The 18,366-nt window shown below is 36.5% G+C and overlaps 1 long non-coding RNA gene across 1 annotated transcript in view; it reads left to right on the forward strand.

Moving 5' to 3' along the window:
* Window positions 1-201: 201 nt before the first annotated feature.
* LOC144382766 (uncharacterized) overlaps window positions 202-18,366 on the forward strand; it is a 100,447-nt gene continuing 82,282 nt past the window's right edge. The window contains exons 1-2 of the long non-coding RNA XR_013450155.1: window positions 202-303; window positions 15,910-16,037. This is a non-coding gene — a long non-coding RNA (uncharacterized LOC144382766). The remainder of the gene's footprint in view (window positions 304-15,909; window positions 16,038-18,366) is intronic.

The following is an 18,366-nucleotide window of genomic DNA, read 5'->3' on the forward strand; positions in this document are numbered from 1 at the left end:
TCATATATTGGATTTTCATAAAATTTTTGCTTTTCCTCTTAGTTTTATCTTGAGTAAATGTAAATTATACTTACCTATCCAATTTCAGCTTTTTTTAAAGCTTCCTGATTCATCATTTCTTATTCCGCTCACTAATCTTTTTTCTTAGCATTTGGCATCCTCAGACAAGCTGTTTATGGGTAACTGCTCATGTGAGGTGAACTGTAATGAGGACAACATCTTCACTCTTAACAAAGGAAGAAGACCAAAACGAAACTCCACCTCCCCTTGGAAAGAAATCATTGACACACTTTCTACAAAAGAGTGAGTCTGTATTTTACTCAGAAGCTCTTTTTCTCCTTTATTGCTTTGTAGTGTAATGGTATATGAATACACACATGATTACAAACTGCTGTTATGACTTTTTACCACCTAATTTTTGCAGACTATATACAATAATAATAATAATAACCAGTGTTATTGAGCAGTTATTATGAGTTGGACACTTTTTTGAAGGCTTCATATATATTATATAACCTAATATAATTTAACTCTAAAGTCCCAGTTACTGAATATGTTACTGAATATGTCACTGTCACCATTTTGCACAGCTGGTAAGTTGTAGAGTGAGAATTCAAACATAAGTATCTGACCTCAAAGCCTAAGCAATTTTAACCACCATGATATATGGCCTTTTATAAAAAGTACAATTAAGACAATGTGTTCACGATGCTGACACAACCATTTGAAAAATGTAAAATTAATCCAAACCAGATTGTTCTTTATTGAGATAAAAAAAAAACTGATCAAATTACTTTTCCATTTAAATAATTTTGTAGGGTTGATACAATGTGAAAATTAGTTGTCATAAATACCTGTCATAAATACTTTTTCTTTCTCTCCTTTAGTATCACTGGCTCCTTCTCTTTCCTCTTCTTCTTTAAATTTCTAATTTATCCTTCTGCCTAGTTTAAAGATTTACTTATTTATTTATTTGAGAGAGAGAAAGAGAGAGTGAACAAGCAGGGGGAGGAGCAGAGGCAGAGAATCTCAAGCAGACTCCATGCTGAGTGGGGAGCCTCAGATTGGGCTTAATCTCACAACCCTGAGATCATGACCGGAGCCAAAGAGTCAGACACTTAACTGAGTCACCCAGGTGCCCCATCCTTTTGCCTAGTTTAAACAGTAGTTTCTTTGAAAGTACACACACACACAAACAGACACATACAAATGTTAATCAGAAAGGAAATTGGATTGATTACATTAACATATAAATTATTTTTATAAATTAGATTATTTTCAGAAAAGCTTTTTAAAATTTAGGAATAATAATGAAAGCAAAAACTTTGAATTTATGAAGAACCTTACTAATCTGCATCCATGAGCTGATTCAGTGTATTCAAAGCTTTTGTAGGTGATCTAGCATCTGAGGTACAGGTGTTTGATACCCTTGTCACATGCTGTCACCTCACCTCTGATCCCAACTACAGCAATACTGAACAGTTCTAGGCATACCGACGACGTACTACCAGAAGCTTGAGCTGTGCATTTCTCCATTCTGCCCTGGGGCTTTCTCTGAAGCCAAGGGACCTTACTCAGCCCTTATGCCAGGGAAGCCTTGGAAGTGTGAGGCATTTCCTGCCACCTACAACAGCCCTCATCTAATGGGAAACAGGAGATTATGAATAAAGGTACCGCCTGACATCCTTCAGATGAGCAATTTTGAGGCACATTCTACAGAGTTCCTCAGAGAATCCGCAGTAGAACTGATCCTTGGTTGCCCAGATGATTAATGAACTCAATAGCATTATTGGTTTTTCTTTCCCTGTCTCACTCCCCATGCCTCCCCACTCTGCTTCCTGGGATTCACCTCCCAAAGAAATTGCCTACAGCCAAGTTCATATTTTAGACTCTCTTCTGGGACAACCTAAACTAAGACAGGAATTTAGAATTGAATGTTCAGATAATTTACATAATCCAATGTTCTTTTGAACCCTGCATTTTAATTTCAAAATTTCAGTGATACTGTTTGAAAATCTTTTTAGCCCTGTGTACATGTTACATGGCGGCATGATTTATCTGTTTCAGGGACATGATATATTTAAGTAGACCTGAAATGTACACTTCAGTGCTTCAAATCTGTACTTAAAAGTAAAAAATTTTTGAAGTCATTTGAGAAACATTTTTTTACTTTATGTTTACCCCTCTAACTATGCATAGTTCACTTGTTAAAATCCAATGATAAGGGAAGGGATGTGTTTCTTCAACTTGACATTTTATTCTACAGGTTATTTTTTCCAGGAATTCTGTTTTATGGGACTATTTAAGGAAGTGTTGACTTGACATCTGTCAGCATAGGTTTCATTTACTATTTTCTTGCTGGCTTGCTTTCCTCTTCTTCTTCTTCTTTTTTTTTTTTTTTTTTTTTTTTGGTCTTTTTTTGTCTTTCTTTTTCAGGTCAAAAACCAGTGTGTTCAGGAAAATCTCCAAGTGGTTACCAGTGGATTAGCAGTATCACAGCCCCCTTTTTCTCATTCAGTGAATAAAGTGTTACAAGTGCAACTGCTCAAGCCTTTTCTTTTCTCCAAGGTGCTAATCTAGTTAAGTATTTAGTGAGTAAGGAAACTGCTTTTAAAATTCAGAAAAGGAATAAACTGGTTTATTTATTTTTATTTATTCTAAGCCTCCTCAAAACCTGCACTATGAATGTCTGGTATTAAATGACCTTTAGTGATGAAAATCAACTGTGGTGATACGCATTATTTGGAAATTCATAAACATCAGGGTGTTAGGAAGAAAAAGTAAAACCTGTGGATTTCAAATATCTCTGAAATGTATTGTAAAGCTTTATGCAAATAACCATGGCTCCTATCTAGAGTCAGTTCTCCTAGATGCATGTGTGCATGCACGCCGGCAGTGTTGTCTGCTTCCTAAAGTGCTTTTGTTAACACCATAATTTTAAATTAAGTTTTTCAGAAAGCTGTTCCTGCTGTACATTTTGGCATCTAAGATTAGGTCAGTGGCCATAAATCTCATTTATGTACTTAATGCAGAGGAGATACTGCTGTCTTGGGAATCATGAGAGCCAGATCCCTTACTTTGCCCCTCTTACTAGATATTGACATATAAAACAAAATGCTCCCATTTTGTTTTGCATCGTTCTTCATTTAAAACTTTAAATAAAGAATGTTTATGCAAGGTTCTTTTTCATTCATAAAAACGGAAATCACCGTTAGTGTCTGCATGAGTAGGCTTGTATTCTTGTTCACGAATTCACATGATAGATTGGCCCATAAAATCTTTACATTTGGCTTGTGCAGCTGAGTTCATGGCTGAATACAGAATGATAAAGAAGCTTAAGCATTTTGTGGGAAGAAAAGAAATCATGCCTTCTAGATGGCCCTTAAGCTAGCTTTTAACTGCCTGGAAATCAGCTAGAAATGTATAATCAAACTTGCCATTAAAGGTACAGTGTTTAGTGTAAATCCGTGGAGCATAATCTGTAAATTAACGCAAAGGGATTCTTCAACATTTATTTGGTTTTCATCATATTTGCATGGAAGTCTGCCAATCCAAACATATTTTTTTCTTTTTTTTATTTCTTTTTTTATCTTTCTATCCGTCAGAAGTTAAAATAGAAATGATGGATTGTGTCACTGGCCAGTCCAGCAGCCTATTTCTTTCAACACATTACTGTGTATTTACTGTTTTAGCTATATTGTTTTCAATTTCTGGCAAAATAGTCGGTTTTTGATCCTGGGTAGAAAATGTCAGTGCTCACATTTCCTGTGGGGTTTTGGCCTTTTTGTGAAAAGGTAGGGGAGAGCAAAATGAGTTATGATGCTGTCATCTGAAGAAACCACAGTGTATTTCTTTGCCAAATTTTAGCAAGAACAGAGCTGATCATCTGCTAGTGTAAACCTTTCCTTGAACCCTACCAGCAGTACACTCAGGCTTCTGCCTGTTCTCTTTCATGCTGTGAGAATGTAGCCCACAGAAGTCCTTTTAACCTTCCCTTTCCAAAGTTAATTGATCTAATAACCCCCAAAGAAGATAAATTTTGCCAGAGGAATTGAGAAGTCTAAATTTAAGAATTTAGAATTTCACAACTGAGCTTAAGTAGTATTAAAATCAAGACTGAGTTGTTTCTTAATGTTTATTACTTTCTTGAAAGCTGACACTCCTCCCATCCTTCACAACTCTATTTCCCTCTATTTTATAGAATAACAAATATTATCAGATAACATTTGTGTGTTATAATATTAGAAGTCAATACATTTGTGTGTTATAATATTAGAAGTCAATACATTCTGGATGTGAATAATCGCTAGTGTACACCATAATCCTCTGATACTGTAGTTTTTCATGCTTAAGTGCTCCTCAGTAACCATGAATTTATACTTTTCTAATTTCTTTTACTAACCCCTAAGGAAGTATTTTTGCTCGCACTAATGGCATTATGTTCTAACGTATTTGGAATAAATCTCAATATTAAGGATTGTGATCTATGAGGATTCTTCAGCTTAATTTTTTACCTATCATTTTGTAGCACTAGTTTTAAATAATTTTTCAGGACTTAACTTTATCTTCCTGGATAAAATGTTAAGTCTTTTTTTCCTCCTATCACCTATTTCTTTCATCACCTTTTTCTTCTTTTGGCCACCTACATCCTAGGACTCCCATCTTTTCATAGCATTCATTTAGCAAACACTTTTGAGTACCTATTGTGGTTCCTAAGTGGGGTGTCTGTCCAATCAGATGGGGGCCCCAAATATGGAGCGATGATCAGTAGTGGCCTGGGAGGTGAAAGAATTCACCTGAGGCAGAACAAAGGAGATAGAAGTTTATTGAATCCACCACAAGGGAGTGGGCAGGACTAGAGGCTGTCTGCAATGAAGCAGTGGATAGGGGCTGTATTTAAAGGGCGAAGGCGAGGAGGTGTGTGACATGGAATTCTCCCTTTTTCGTTAACCGTGCCTGGTTGTAAGTAGCCCACTCATCAGTTAGGGCCTATGGATATTTCGGGTGAGTCACCTGATGAGCCTGTCTGTATTCAGCCAGGTAGTTGCTGCAGGCCTTTCCACATTTCATCACTCACGCCTGTTTGCCTGAAAGTGGCCTCTACACCTATCCTGTGCCATGTGCTGTGCTAGATGCTGGATGTACCACAGAGAATGAAACAGACTTAGTGTCTGCACTTACAGATTTAGAGTCTAGTGAGGATAGACCCATAATTATACACAGAGATAATGAGAGGCAGAGAGACAGAGAGAGAGAGAAGCAGCTGACCTAGATTTGGGGGGGGGTAAGGATTCAGGTGTTTTGGGAGTTACAAGGTGAAGAGAGGAGAAAGAAGGAGAAAAATGCTGCCTGTCAAAGGCAGTACATAGCCTTGTGAGGTCTAGAAGCAAGAGAGAGTGTGATGCCACAGTGGGCCAGAAAACAGTGGCAGAAAAATGGAGGCAGAAAATTATGAACATGAGTCAACCTACAAGCATGTACTGAGTGTGTATTTTGTGCGGTACTACTGTGTTATGCCATTGAGATGCAGAGACAACTAGGGAATAGGTCCTGCCCTCAAAGAGCTTACAATTCACTGGAAACCTATGTATTCACTTTGTATTAAAGGATGAAGATGACGGGTTTGTTTTTTCCAGAAAAAATAAGCTCTGTAGTCTGTTCAAAGAATTCTTTTATCCCATGAAGATTCTTCCAGCCACCTTACCTGCCTTAGCTACATAAAAGGCAGCTGCTTGAAAACTGTCCTGGGTGTGTTTCTGCCCAGATATGACAGCTTCTACCTTTTCCCAATCAGGAAATAAGAAGTTCATTATCATTTTTTTCACAATGCTTCCCTAACTTTATCCCTGTGAGTGGGAGTTTGGATGGTTCGTACCTTGTTATGGTTCTTGGTTCTTGGTTCTTGTTATCTTGTTATCTTAAAATAAATGAACTAACCAGAGCAGACCCTTAAGTTTAGGAGGGTTTAATAAACAAGGTACAGTCATAGAACCATGCCTTTATAATTGGGAGGGTCCATAAAAGTTACTTGGTCAGGAGTCAGGCAGGTAACTAAGGAGTGAAATGGGCCAGGAATAAGGTGGCAAGGTTTGATATGTAGTGGAGTAAAGTAGAGAGTTGAACTGCAGAGTTCAATCTAAGGTTATTCAGAACACTCTGTTCATTGAACACAACGTGGACTTAAGACCCCTGAATCAACTCACCTGTCCCATTTCAGAGACGAGGGACTGAGGACTGAGAAGTCAGAGACCAAAAAGCCTCCCCAGAGAGTTACCAGCAGGGATGAGACTGGAGCGCAGACTTCCAATTCAGAGACTCCCAAGGTTGCTTAAAGAACCTTCCCTGGAGATTTTAGTCAGGACTTTTTGGGTAGTAAGATTATATTGGATTTTGGAGAGTCAATTTTAGAAAGCTTTTATAAAGTAGCTAGATTATAACTGCTCAGCAAGAACTAAAATGTATAATGCTTCAAAAACTTGCAACATCTTAAATTGCAGTACAAATGGGTAACCAGTATAAGTTCCAAAAGACAAAATGTGAGTGATTAAGACACCTTCTTTTTGCCGGAAATTTCAGACAGTTTTATAGGCCTTTGCGCTTGCAATTTAGCCTGCCTGGAACATTCTTCTCCCAGCTATCCCCACGGCTTACTTTGTGCCCCTGGGAGCGTGTCACCTTCTCGGGGAGGACTGCCTTGGCCGCCCTATCTATGAATGCCACCTACCCACTCTAACACTTTGTCTACTGCTTCCTTGTTATCAATGTCTCACTAACAGTCATCCTTATCTAATGTGGGATATATTTTATTTCTCCAACTTTGCTTATACTCTGTTCCTCAGCTAGAATGTTGGTCCTTGGAGCCGCGGAGTAGGGTGGGGAGGGAGTGGTAACGATCGCAACACACCAAAGGTACTCAATAAGTATTTATTAAGTACTACATAAAACACAGATATTTCTTCATTTGTAAGATCACTGTGCACATTTTAAAAGTAATTAAAAGTAAAATGTGACTTAGAAATTATGTATGTAATTTAGTATTTCCATATACATTATTTCCAAAGACCAGTTAGCTTTGATAGGTGATTCTATCTTGTTTTTGGCAAATAGGAATAGGTTTTTTGTAGTTCCTGCTTTCAAGAATAAGGATAAAATGTTTAAGGTATTAAATATCTGAATTAAATGCCTAAAACTTAATGTCTATCATACTTTTAAGCATACATATGAAATTCAGTGTTAGAGAGGGGTACACAATAAAAAATTAAGGTACCGTAGGTTTACACATGTTGAATCTTAAATGATGTTGACCACGTCCAGAGTACTAGTGCCAGTGTCCACTTCCACCCGCAATGTATTGTCTTCAATCCACATCCTTGTCAACACTTCGTATTGTTGGGTTTCTCCATTTTGTCTATCCTAGTAGGTATGTTGTGGTATCTCAGTGGGGGTTTAATTTGCATTTCTCTTATTACTAATGAGATTGAATACCTTCTTTTATATTTACTGGCTATTTTGGTCATCTCCTTTATAAAATGCCGTTTAAGTGTCTTGTCTATTTTTGTATTGAGCTAGCTATCCTTTTTATTGATTTATGAGACTTCTTTATATATTCTAGATATGAAACCTTTGTCAAATATGTCTGTTGCATATATCTTCTCCCATTCCATAGCTGCCTTTCTGCTCTCTTAATGGTATCTTTTTTGAACAGAATTTTTTCATTTAGTGCAGGGCAATTTATCACTTTCTCCTTTATGGTTAATGCTTTCAATGTCCTATTCAAGAGCACATTTTCAAGCCCAAGGCCATGAAGAAATGTTATGTTATCTTCTAGAAGCTTTATCATTTACCTTTCACATTTAGGTCTACAGTCCCCCCAATATTGATTTCTGTGTATAGAGTGAGGTAAGGTTCAGATTCTATCTTTTCCATAGCATATACAATTGAACCATCACCACTGACTGTAAGGACAAGTCTTTCTCCAGTGGTCTACAGTGTTACCTTTTTTCATAAATTAACAATTTATATAACTGTGTCCCAAATTGTTTGCTGTGTTTTGTTGGTTGATTTGTCTATCTTTGCCCTAGTACCACACTATCTGAATTATAAGCAGCTTTTAAGTATGTCTTGATAGCCAATAGAATAAATCCTCCAGTTTTGTTCTTCAAAATTATCTTAGTACTTCTTAGCCCTTAGCATTTCCATGAAAATTTTAGAATCAGTGTGTCATTTTCAACCAAAAGTAATGCTGGAATTTAGATCAGGAATACATTAAATATTTAAACTAGGTAGGAGAGAATTGAGATTTCTGCAATACTGAGACTTCTGATTTATGAATATGGTATATACCTCATATTAACATTTTTTTAAATGTGTAATTAATCTGGGGGTTTCATCAATCTATAAAGCATATAGCATGACATTTATAAACCAAATATTAGAGTCAATGGTAAACCGGGAAGGATAAGCTCTGGCTGACTGGTCAGTAGTGTAATTACAGGTGGTAGAACAATTCCATCAGTAGCTTCCTCTCAAAGCAGCCGACTCTGCCATCTAAAGCCAGACCAAGTATGTGAATCTAACTCTAATGGAGAGATTCTCAGAGGGGGATTTCGTGCCTGAGATATAGGCTAGGGGTGGCCTCGCAAGAGCAGGAGTACTTGCATCCAGCTAAGTGACCTACATGAACAGGCCTGGGTGCATGGCTGGAGCCCATATAATCGGTAGACTCAGAACCAGGAGAGAAGAGATTATCACTTGGACTGAGGACTTATACTGCAGCTAGCAATGATCAGGAATCTAGATGCTTATCCATAAACATAAACTGATAACCAAGAACCACCAAAAATTTGAAGAAAACCAATACAGGCACAGAAGACAGGCATCGTTTTCAACACACAGAAGTAATTTACCTGTTTGGGAAGATGAGTTTTTATGAGAAGTAGAAGAAAACTAATTATTACCATTAGCATCTGATAAATTAGAGAAGATACAGCTGACTTAACAAAATGGGCTGCTGTTGTAACAGTGAATCAGTTATAAACTTAAACAAATCCAAACCTTGGTACTGGGATGAATAGTAGAAAGAATTATCTAAACATCAGTTAAGGAGCTGGAAATTTAAGCCGAGGAATTTTTACACAACCCAGTGCAAAATTGTAGAGACGGAAAAGTACAGGAACTTGTATGTGGTAATCTTTATTTCTCTTCTTGAGGTTTGCAGGTTCCTCAGCTTCATGGGATTGTATGTATATGTTCAGTCTTTGGGAGACAGGGCATAGAAAATGTTTGAAATCATAAAGGGACTGCTAAAAAGCATTGGGAATAACGGAGATAAAGTGAAAAGGCACAGTGAGAAGAAGGAGTAGTTTTATATTTAACTAGCTTGTACACTTATTTTTATGCTGTTTTCATCGGGTGTAAGGAAAAGTAGGTATTTATGTTTCCTTCCCATTTCCCTTCTACATTTAGCAGCTTCTATTTTTAGGTCTTTTGGAAGATGACATAACTTTATACAGTGCATTTATATCTCTACTGATTTAGCATCTCCAGACACTCTCTACTGACTCCTCCCTAAAAAGAGTGAGGAATTTAGCGAAATTTTATTTCATATTTACTATGTGCCAGGCACTGTATTAACTCATTTATCCCCCAGTAACCCCATGAGTAAGGTACTGTTGTCATCCCCATTTTACAGATGATGAAACTGAGGTATCTAAAAGTTAATTAGCCAAGTTCACACAAGCAGTCAGTAGGTGGGTTAAACATAAGTACACTGGCTCTTATGTTTCTGCTTTTAACTTCTATGCTATGTGGCCTCTCCATAGGTTAGTGATATATCTACCTTATAAGTCTGTTATTGAAGGATTATGTAAAAAAAAAAAAATGCAGGTACTTTTCTCAAACTACTTAGCTATGGAACTTTAAGTGAGAAATTTTTTTTTTTTTGAGAAATTTAACTGTAGAAATTTGTCATATGTTGTCAAATAAATTATTTCCAGTGGAATCCTAGTGACAGTGTTTTCTCAGTGCTGAAGCAAAGCAAATACTGGATGGATTCTGGTGCTGCATTTAGTTTTTAATTAGTGGCTGAAAATAATTTCTCAGTGTTGTTAAAGCAATTTAATAATGGAATAACTTTAGAGCATTAATCCTACTTATAAATAAATTCACCTTGAGCAAGCAATACATAAAAATGAAATGATACCACTTAAGGTAAACAATAGGCTTTTGTTAAAGTGTCTAAATGTGGCAGTAACTAAAGAGGTCAGCTGGCAACTGCACTGTTTTGGAAAGCTACTGACTTTAGGAACAAAGTGATGCTGACAAAGTCACCTCTGCTGTTGAGATTTGAAAGTTTGATGGCAACCTGTGTTCATTCTGTAAACAAAAATATCCCAAGAAAAAAAAGAAACAAAATGTTTTCCCCGTCCTTCCCCAAATGGCACCTTTTCTTGGCTGTTGTCCCGCAAATATGTTCATTGAAAAAATGTTCAAAGCCAGACATAGTACCAAAATTCTCTATAAGGAAAATGATTCAAAGACATTCATAGGAAAATTACATGTCTAAAGTACATTATATCTTAATAACACTAATCCTTTAATAGAATGCTTTTTAAATGCCATATTCAGAATTGGATCTTAACTTTTTAAAGATCCAATTTAATTACTTTATGTCTGGACTATATAACATTTGAGAAAAGAGAATTTAAAATCTTTCTCAAAAATTCATCCATGAGCAGTAGCTTCATTATTTCTCCTTTATTCTTTCATGTGTTTAAATAACATATTTGAGTGAAAAATTTAAAAATTCAATGAAAATCCAGGTTTTTTTCTAAAAACATTGTTAAATTCATTCAGAAAGCTACTTGGATACCTGAAATGAGGTATATGTAACCTGAGATTAACATGATGTTCAGAAACATATAATTTAGTTCAAAACACAAGAACAAGTTTATAATCTAATAATTTCCTACACCAGTAAAGGATATGGCCCAGAATATAATATAACAAACTGCAATATAGGGAAGAAAAATTGAGAGATATAGAAGAAAAATTGGCAGCCCAACTTTCAAGTAAACGGGAACAGAAATGGGTGGTGGAGGAGAGATCATTTTATAAAATAGAAGAAAATTGTCCTTAGTTAAAAAAGGCATGATCATTCAGACTAAAACTCCCACCCAAAACTACTCTTGGATGCTATCAGGGTTATAGTCTTCCACTCCAAGGAAAAAGAGAAATGAAGTAATATAGAAGGGACAGTGAGAGAAAATGTTAACAAATACAGATGACATGACCAAAACTGTATAGAAGATTGTGGCCGTGCAAAGTGAGAAGCAGGAAGAAATATGTCTGTCCGGGGTCACCCGTCATGAATGAAATGATATTGGGAGGATCACTTTAGGGAAATCCATACTGCTTTTTTCCCCTTACCTTTTTGTTAAAGTATTAACACACAGAAAAGAGCAAGAATCAAATATGCAGATGAGTGAATTTTCACAAAGTGCTCATACCTTTGTCATTGTTACACAAGTCAGGAAATAAAACATTCCCAAGACTACAGAAATCCTCCTCTCAGCTTCATGACTTTCCCTGTCACTGTTCCTTGCCCCTCCTGACAGTAACCACCATTCTCACAATTAATACCACAGGTACTTGTGATTGCTTGTTTTTGAACTCTACATAAATGAAAATATTTTGCTTATTCTTGTGTATCCTGTTGTACCTGACTTCTTTCATTTCATTTCTCTCAATATTATGCTTATGAAATTCATCCATGCTGTTGTAAAGATAGCTTGGGTTCTTCTTCTCTTTTAACCTTTTTTTCTGAAGAGTATTCCATTGTATGGGTATACTATATCCATTCAAGGATGGACCTTTGGGCATTTTATGGTTATTACAAATAATTGTGCTATGAACATTCTTATGCAGAACTTTTTGTTGAAATGCATATGCATTTTTATTGAGTAGAATTGCTGGGTTTTCTGAAGTGCTTTAAATAATTTGCATTCCTACCAGCAGTTTATTAGAATTTCATTTGCTACATAGCCTCACTAATACTTTATATTGTCAGCATTTTTAATATTTGCCATTTAAGTGAGTTTATGGTGGAATTGCCTTGTATTCTTAATTGGTAGTTCACTCATAACTTGCTTTTTAGCCTCTTTTGTAAAGTGTTTAGTCTCTTGTACATTCTTTTACAGGATTATCTGTCATACTTTTTAACTGATCAGCAAGAGTTTTCTGGGTTTTTTTGTTTGTTGGTTTGGTTGGTTTTTTTTTTTTTACTGTTTTAGATGTAAGCCCTTTGTTAGATATGTGTGTTGCAATATCATCATCTTCTACGCTGTGGCTTCCCTTTTCATTCACTTAATGATGTCTTTGATGAACAACTTATTCCTTTTTTTTTTTTTTTTTTGTCTTTTAAGGTTAATGCTGTTTCTGTCTCAGTTAAGAAAAATTTTTCCCGATCTCAAGATCATCTAGACCCTGTAATTTTCCAGAATCTGTATTGTTGTATCTTCATATTCCAAATATGGACTATCAACATTTGTTAAATTACTGTTTAAAATGTTGAACCGATTGGGCGCCTGGGTGGCTCAGTTGGTTGGGCGACTGCCTTCGGCTCAGGTCATGATCCTGGAGTCCCTGGATCGAGTCCCGCATCGGGCTCCCTGCTCAGCAAGGAGCCTGCTTCTCCCTCTGACCCTCCCCCCTCTCATGTGCTCTCTCTCTCTCATTCTCTCTGTCTCAAATAAATAAATAAAAAATCTTTAAAAAAAAAAAAAAAAAAAAAAAAAAAAAAATAAAATGTTGAACCGATTTATATGCCTACTAAAATGTGCGTGAGAGTTCCAACTCTTTCACACACTTGCCAAAAATTACACAAACTATTATTAATATCTTTTACTAATATGGTAAGTAAGGTATAGCTTTCTATTGTTACTCAAATTTTTGAGATAAAGGAGATTGCCACAGTAACAGATGGCCTTCATCTTCTGGGAAGCTATGGAGAGTAGCGGACCTTTCAACCCATCTCTTATCTACTACTGTTTGTGGGGGAGCTGCCTGTAATCAGGACACCTAGTATTCTCAGCATGGTAGTGCAAGAACATCAGTATCTCTACTCCATCAGGAGTAGAAGCAGCTCCATCCCAAGTTTTATCAGTAGGCAAGCAAACGAACCAGGTGATGCCAGCAAATGGGTCAGGAAACTTTTATCACCTGTTCATCTTCCTCAGGGAATAGCTTTGGGTTGAGAACTCCAAATCCTAAAAGTAGACACATTTTGTATAACATGTATAAATTCAAGATCTCCAGCTTTCAGACACTATTGAAAACACAGATATGAGTGAGGAAAGTTTCAAATTCTCTTTGTTACTTCTAGTCTAGGAGAAGCTGGAGAAGGATTCTGACATGGGAGCTTCAGATCCTTTGTCTTATAGTGGTATCCTCTGTCTCCTAGGTGTAAATGCTGTTAAGTGTCATATTTAACAAAGGATCACCAAACAGAAAGGAATGGCAAGAGCTCATCTGGGCCAAATCTCTACTCTTGGGCAGAATTATACTTGAACTTGGAAACATAGTAGGCAGTCTTTGAAAAATACGAAGCATGAAACCCAAAAATCTTTCCAGTAGTCAAATATTTCATAATTCTTGCAACAAGAAGTTTTGGTAAATGGGATATTTTAAAATTTATGGCTAAATATTTAATCCTTTTTAGGGATTTCCCCTTTAACCTTTTATCTTTGGTTCATTTTTAAGCATTAACTTTCATGTCAAACTATAAAACTTTAGAATAGTTTTAATTCATTTTCTTAGTACTTTAAGAAAGACTATCACCAATGAATGTTGAATAAGAGAATTTAGTGGCCCACCAAAGAAATGGGTCCAACCAGAAAAGAATGGCTGTTTTCTGGCACAAGAAGTTGATTGATTGTTATTTTGACTTAATTTTCTAGTGTGTAAGAATGAGATAATACTGGTTTAGAAAACAGCTTAAGATCCTCAAACAGAACTCTTTGTAAGTTATTACAAAGTTCACTTTGTAGCTATTTCTTTTTATTCAGCATATAGTATATAGTAAATCCTGTTTCTCTTATCTGCTTTATTGATGGTTATGCTGCTCAATTATCTTCTCAGCATTCTTTGCCTGTAATTCTCAGTTCTAACTGGAACACCCTGAAAGAGTGTCTCTCAACACCCTGTCTCTCAAGTTCCTTAACAACTGAGTTCCATAAAGTCAAATTATCCCAAGATTAAGTTCATCCCAAGAATATTATTTCCCTTTTCTGTTTTATTAGTAATGTTTAGTCTCATCAGATGTGGTTCTGGTTTCTTGCTTCTTTATCACACTAAATCCTTTTGGTTTTTTGTTTCCATGTAGATTTGTCTTATTATTTTCTAGAGCTTTGGAGAAAGTGGGGATAACAATATATGTAAACAATCAACAATCTAAGAGAATGGTATTTATCTTAATTTTCTAGCATTTACAGTCTACCATCTAAGGTAGATCTAACTGCAAAATGTTCAAATCTCAGATCTAGTGTAGAGGGCATTACAAGCAATTTCAGAGGTCAAAATTAAGCTTGACTTCTTTTAATTGAAATGTGATAATGGTTTCTATCGTTATTCTGGTTATTGTTTCCTAAGGGATGAGGTATTAAAATCATTGAGATTACTCATTGGAAGTATGCTAAAATCGGGGCACCTAGGTGGCTCAGTCTATTAAGTGTCCAACTCTTGATTTTGGTTCAGGTCATGATCTCCAGATTGTGAGATTGAGCCCTGCATGGGCTTTGCACTCAGTTCGAGTCTGTTTGAGATTCTCTCTCTCCCTCTGCCCCTCCCCCCATTGCGTGCACTCTTTCTCTTAAATAAATACATAAATGGATAAGATCTTTTGTAAAAAAAAAATAAAATAAAGTATGCTAAAATGAAAACCAGTATTTTTCCATAATGTAACATTTAAAAATGTGAATTCATTTATTTAATCTTATTAATATAAAGTTTATAAGGAAAAAACTTGGCAAATTGGAGTCAATTGATTTTCTAAAACCTAAAGTTTAAAGTCACACTTTAATTTTTATAAAAGGCCAAATCATGATAGTTTTAAAGCTCAATACTGCCAAAGTCAATAAATTAAACCTCTTAGACCAAAGCCAGCTTCCTACCATTTTGATACCTCCCACAAGCTAAGAATGATTTTTACAAATGACTTTTTGTGGGGCACCTGGGTGGCTTAGTCAGTTAAGCATCCAACTCTTGGTTTTGGCCTCAGGTCATGATCTCATGGGTCATGAGATAGAGCCCCACATCGGACTCTGCAATGGGCGTGGAACCTGCTTAAGATTCTCCCTCTCCCTCTGCCCCTCCCCTCCCCCTTGCTTGCTCTCTTTCTGTCTCTCAAATAAATAAATAAATCTTTAAAAAAAAATGATCTTTTGCAACCATTTTGATGTCAGGAAGAGTAACTTTGAACTCTTGTTAAGTGAAATGTTATCCTAAAAGAAAAAAAAAGAGAGAACTCCATTCTTCTCATTAGTAGATATATATTTTTTTAATGTTTCAATTATTCTTACTGTATTTTGAATTTTGTTAGTAAAGCAATTTATTGCCTACATTGTGTTAGATTTTCTATAATTTGTTGTTCTATATAATGTCTTAATTTTTGCCTCTTGTCCTGCAAAGCTTAAAATATTTATTAGTCCTTTACAGAAAAAATTTGCCAACCTCTCCATTATTTCATCACCAAATGCTTCAGTCACACTAATCCATGATCAGAAATATATACAACATATATGGAATATATTTTGTATGAAGTCAACTCAAAATATCACTTATAATTTCTTAGCAGAAGAATTTTAATTTAATTATAGTTGTTCTAAACTTATGAATATATTTTTTCTTCTGCAGCTATTATTAAATCTAGGGGAATGGAATTGAAAAGATATCATTTGGGTCATCCATCTGAAAAGCATGAAAAATTTCTCAGCTGTTAACTCAGCATATGTGACCACATTCAAGCTCTTCCTGCCTGTAAGGTAGGTAACTCTTACTATCATGTGAAGAGAAAGTTGCCTGAATGCTTAATACCCGGCACTTTTCTGGTTATCCCATTTAAATCCTCATTCCAGGTTCATGCTCTGCTGTATAGCAATCCCTGGCTCTGAAGCCTGCTTTTTATCATGTTGTCTCCCATTGGTAGAGTGGTTGTGTTGTTTTTCAAATTTATGTGTCTTTCATATTTCCTAACATGGTTTGTTATCCCATATTTCTTTTATATCCCGATCTTATGCAGCTATTCTTTTTTTTTTTTTTAAAGATTTTATTTATTTATTTGAGAGAGAGAGAGCATGAGAGGGGGGAGGGTCAGAGGGAGAAGCAGACTCCCTGCTGAGCAGGGAGCCCGATGTGGGACTCGATCCCGGGACTCCAGGATCATGACCTGAGCCGAAGGCAGTCGCTTAACCAACTGAGCCACCCAGGCGCCCTTATGCAGCTATTCTTACTATTCTTTAACAACCATTATCAGTAACCTGCACACAGAGACATGCATTCATGGTAAGGCTTGAGAAGTAAAGGGATTCTGGAGTATAAGCAGAGGAAAATTAATACAGGGAGATACATTTTTTAAAAGAAGAAAGCAAAAAGATTTTTCCTGACAGATTTAGAGAATCTAACTCTTTAAGAATTAAATGATATAATTTTATAAAACAACCCAAGGCCCATCACAAGTTAATAAGCAGAAAATGATTTACCACTGAGAAAATGTTTTAATACTTAGTAGGCATGAGATAAAGGAATGATTAGAGTATTGTAGCATTAACTAGGGAAATTGGTACTTTCTCCAGGAACATCTGCTTTGCTCTGGGCCTATTTCAGGTGGCACAGTGAGCATCATTCAGCCATGAGCAGCTTACCATTTGCCCCCAGAACCAGTCAACAGTGACCTAGGATATGAGAAGCTCTTTTACCATTAGGCAAATGAGATAAGAAATGCTCATCTGGTGCTTTACAGTTAGGGGCTCAAATGCCTGACATCTGCCAGCCATTCCACTCTGTAGGCAACACTAAGGTTACAACTTCCCACACAGACTCAGTGGTTCTGAAACCTAGGGTTACTTCTGGTTGCTTCCCCAGCTGACCAGCTAGGTCCGCCTTTTACTTTATCTTACTTCCAGTCTGTTTTCCTGTTTGTCCTATTTTCCATCTTTTCCTTCCAAGTTCTGATGAATTTCAAGGAATTTTTTTTAATCTTTGGCACCTCTACAGATTACACTCTATATTGTAGAAACCTCCCCCATTATATGACTCCCTTCATACTAGGAAGGAATTGTCAAAAAGGTAGGAAGAAGACCAAGTTCAAGTAGTACCATGGAATTCTAGGGAAGGTACCCTCAGAGAGAGAGGTTTAGTAGTGTTCATTGCTGCAGATGAAGACTAAGAAAAGAAAGAATGTAGGCTTTGACTTAGGAAGGCGTCAGCATTGTTTTCCATCCTTTCCCCATTTCGGATGAATTTTCATGATTCTTCTCTATCTTTGGCATTAGTGCTCTTTCCACTCCCCATTGAGAGAATCCCCACTATCCCACTACCTTCGGACAAACAAAATTAGTGCTCTTTCCACTCCCCATTGAGAGAATCCCCACTATCCCACTACCTTCAGACAAGCCTAAAGAGATAGGATCATGGAGCTCCAAGGAAGCTTCCTCAAGAGTGAATTTTGGCATTGGCAATGTTAATCGCTATAGGGCTTAGGAATTAATGAGAGGGCTGTGAGGATAGGAGGGAGGTAAAACTGAGGAGATATTTTGGGGATAGGGAAGATTTATCATTTGTTGTAGGAGAAAAGGAGAACCCACAGGAGAAAGATTGGCGATACAAAAGAGGGAAAGAGTTGGGGAATGGGATGGTGCACTTCTTATCCTGAAGCAAGGCTGGAAAAGCAGAGTCTGAATGAATTTACTAAAACATTAATGGGGAGTTAGAATTAAGACAGATGGCTCCCATTTCAGTAAACTGTGAAGTGTTATGAGATTACATTTGTTTAATTGCTCATATAATTCAACTGAGTTGACATAGAAATTTATATATGGGTTCAAGAGAGCTGACTGAACATTTTGACAGCTTTTGTCTTTCCTCCCTACCAGAATTCTATTGAACTGACAGAAGACATGTAAAACAGTAATAAACCCAGAGCAACTACAGAAGGCAGGGAAGGGTGCTATCAGAAGTAAAAATTTCTGGGAGGTATTAAGAAATAGGATAAGACTAATGGCATATCCCAACAAAGCTGAACCTACAGCTCCCTAGAGATGGAAAAGATCTTCCAAAACAAAAGGAGCCTTAAATAAGCCCAAGATTCAAGGC

The sequence above is a fragment of the Halichoerus grypus genome, chromosome 8, assembly GCF_964656455.1.
Source record: "Halichoerus grypus chromosome 8, mHalGry1.hap1.1, whole genome shotgun sequence".
Taxonomy (NCBI): Eukaryota; Metazoa; Chordata; class Mammalia; order Carnivora; family Phocidae; genus Halichoerus; species Halichoerus grypus.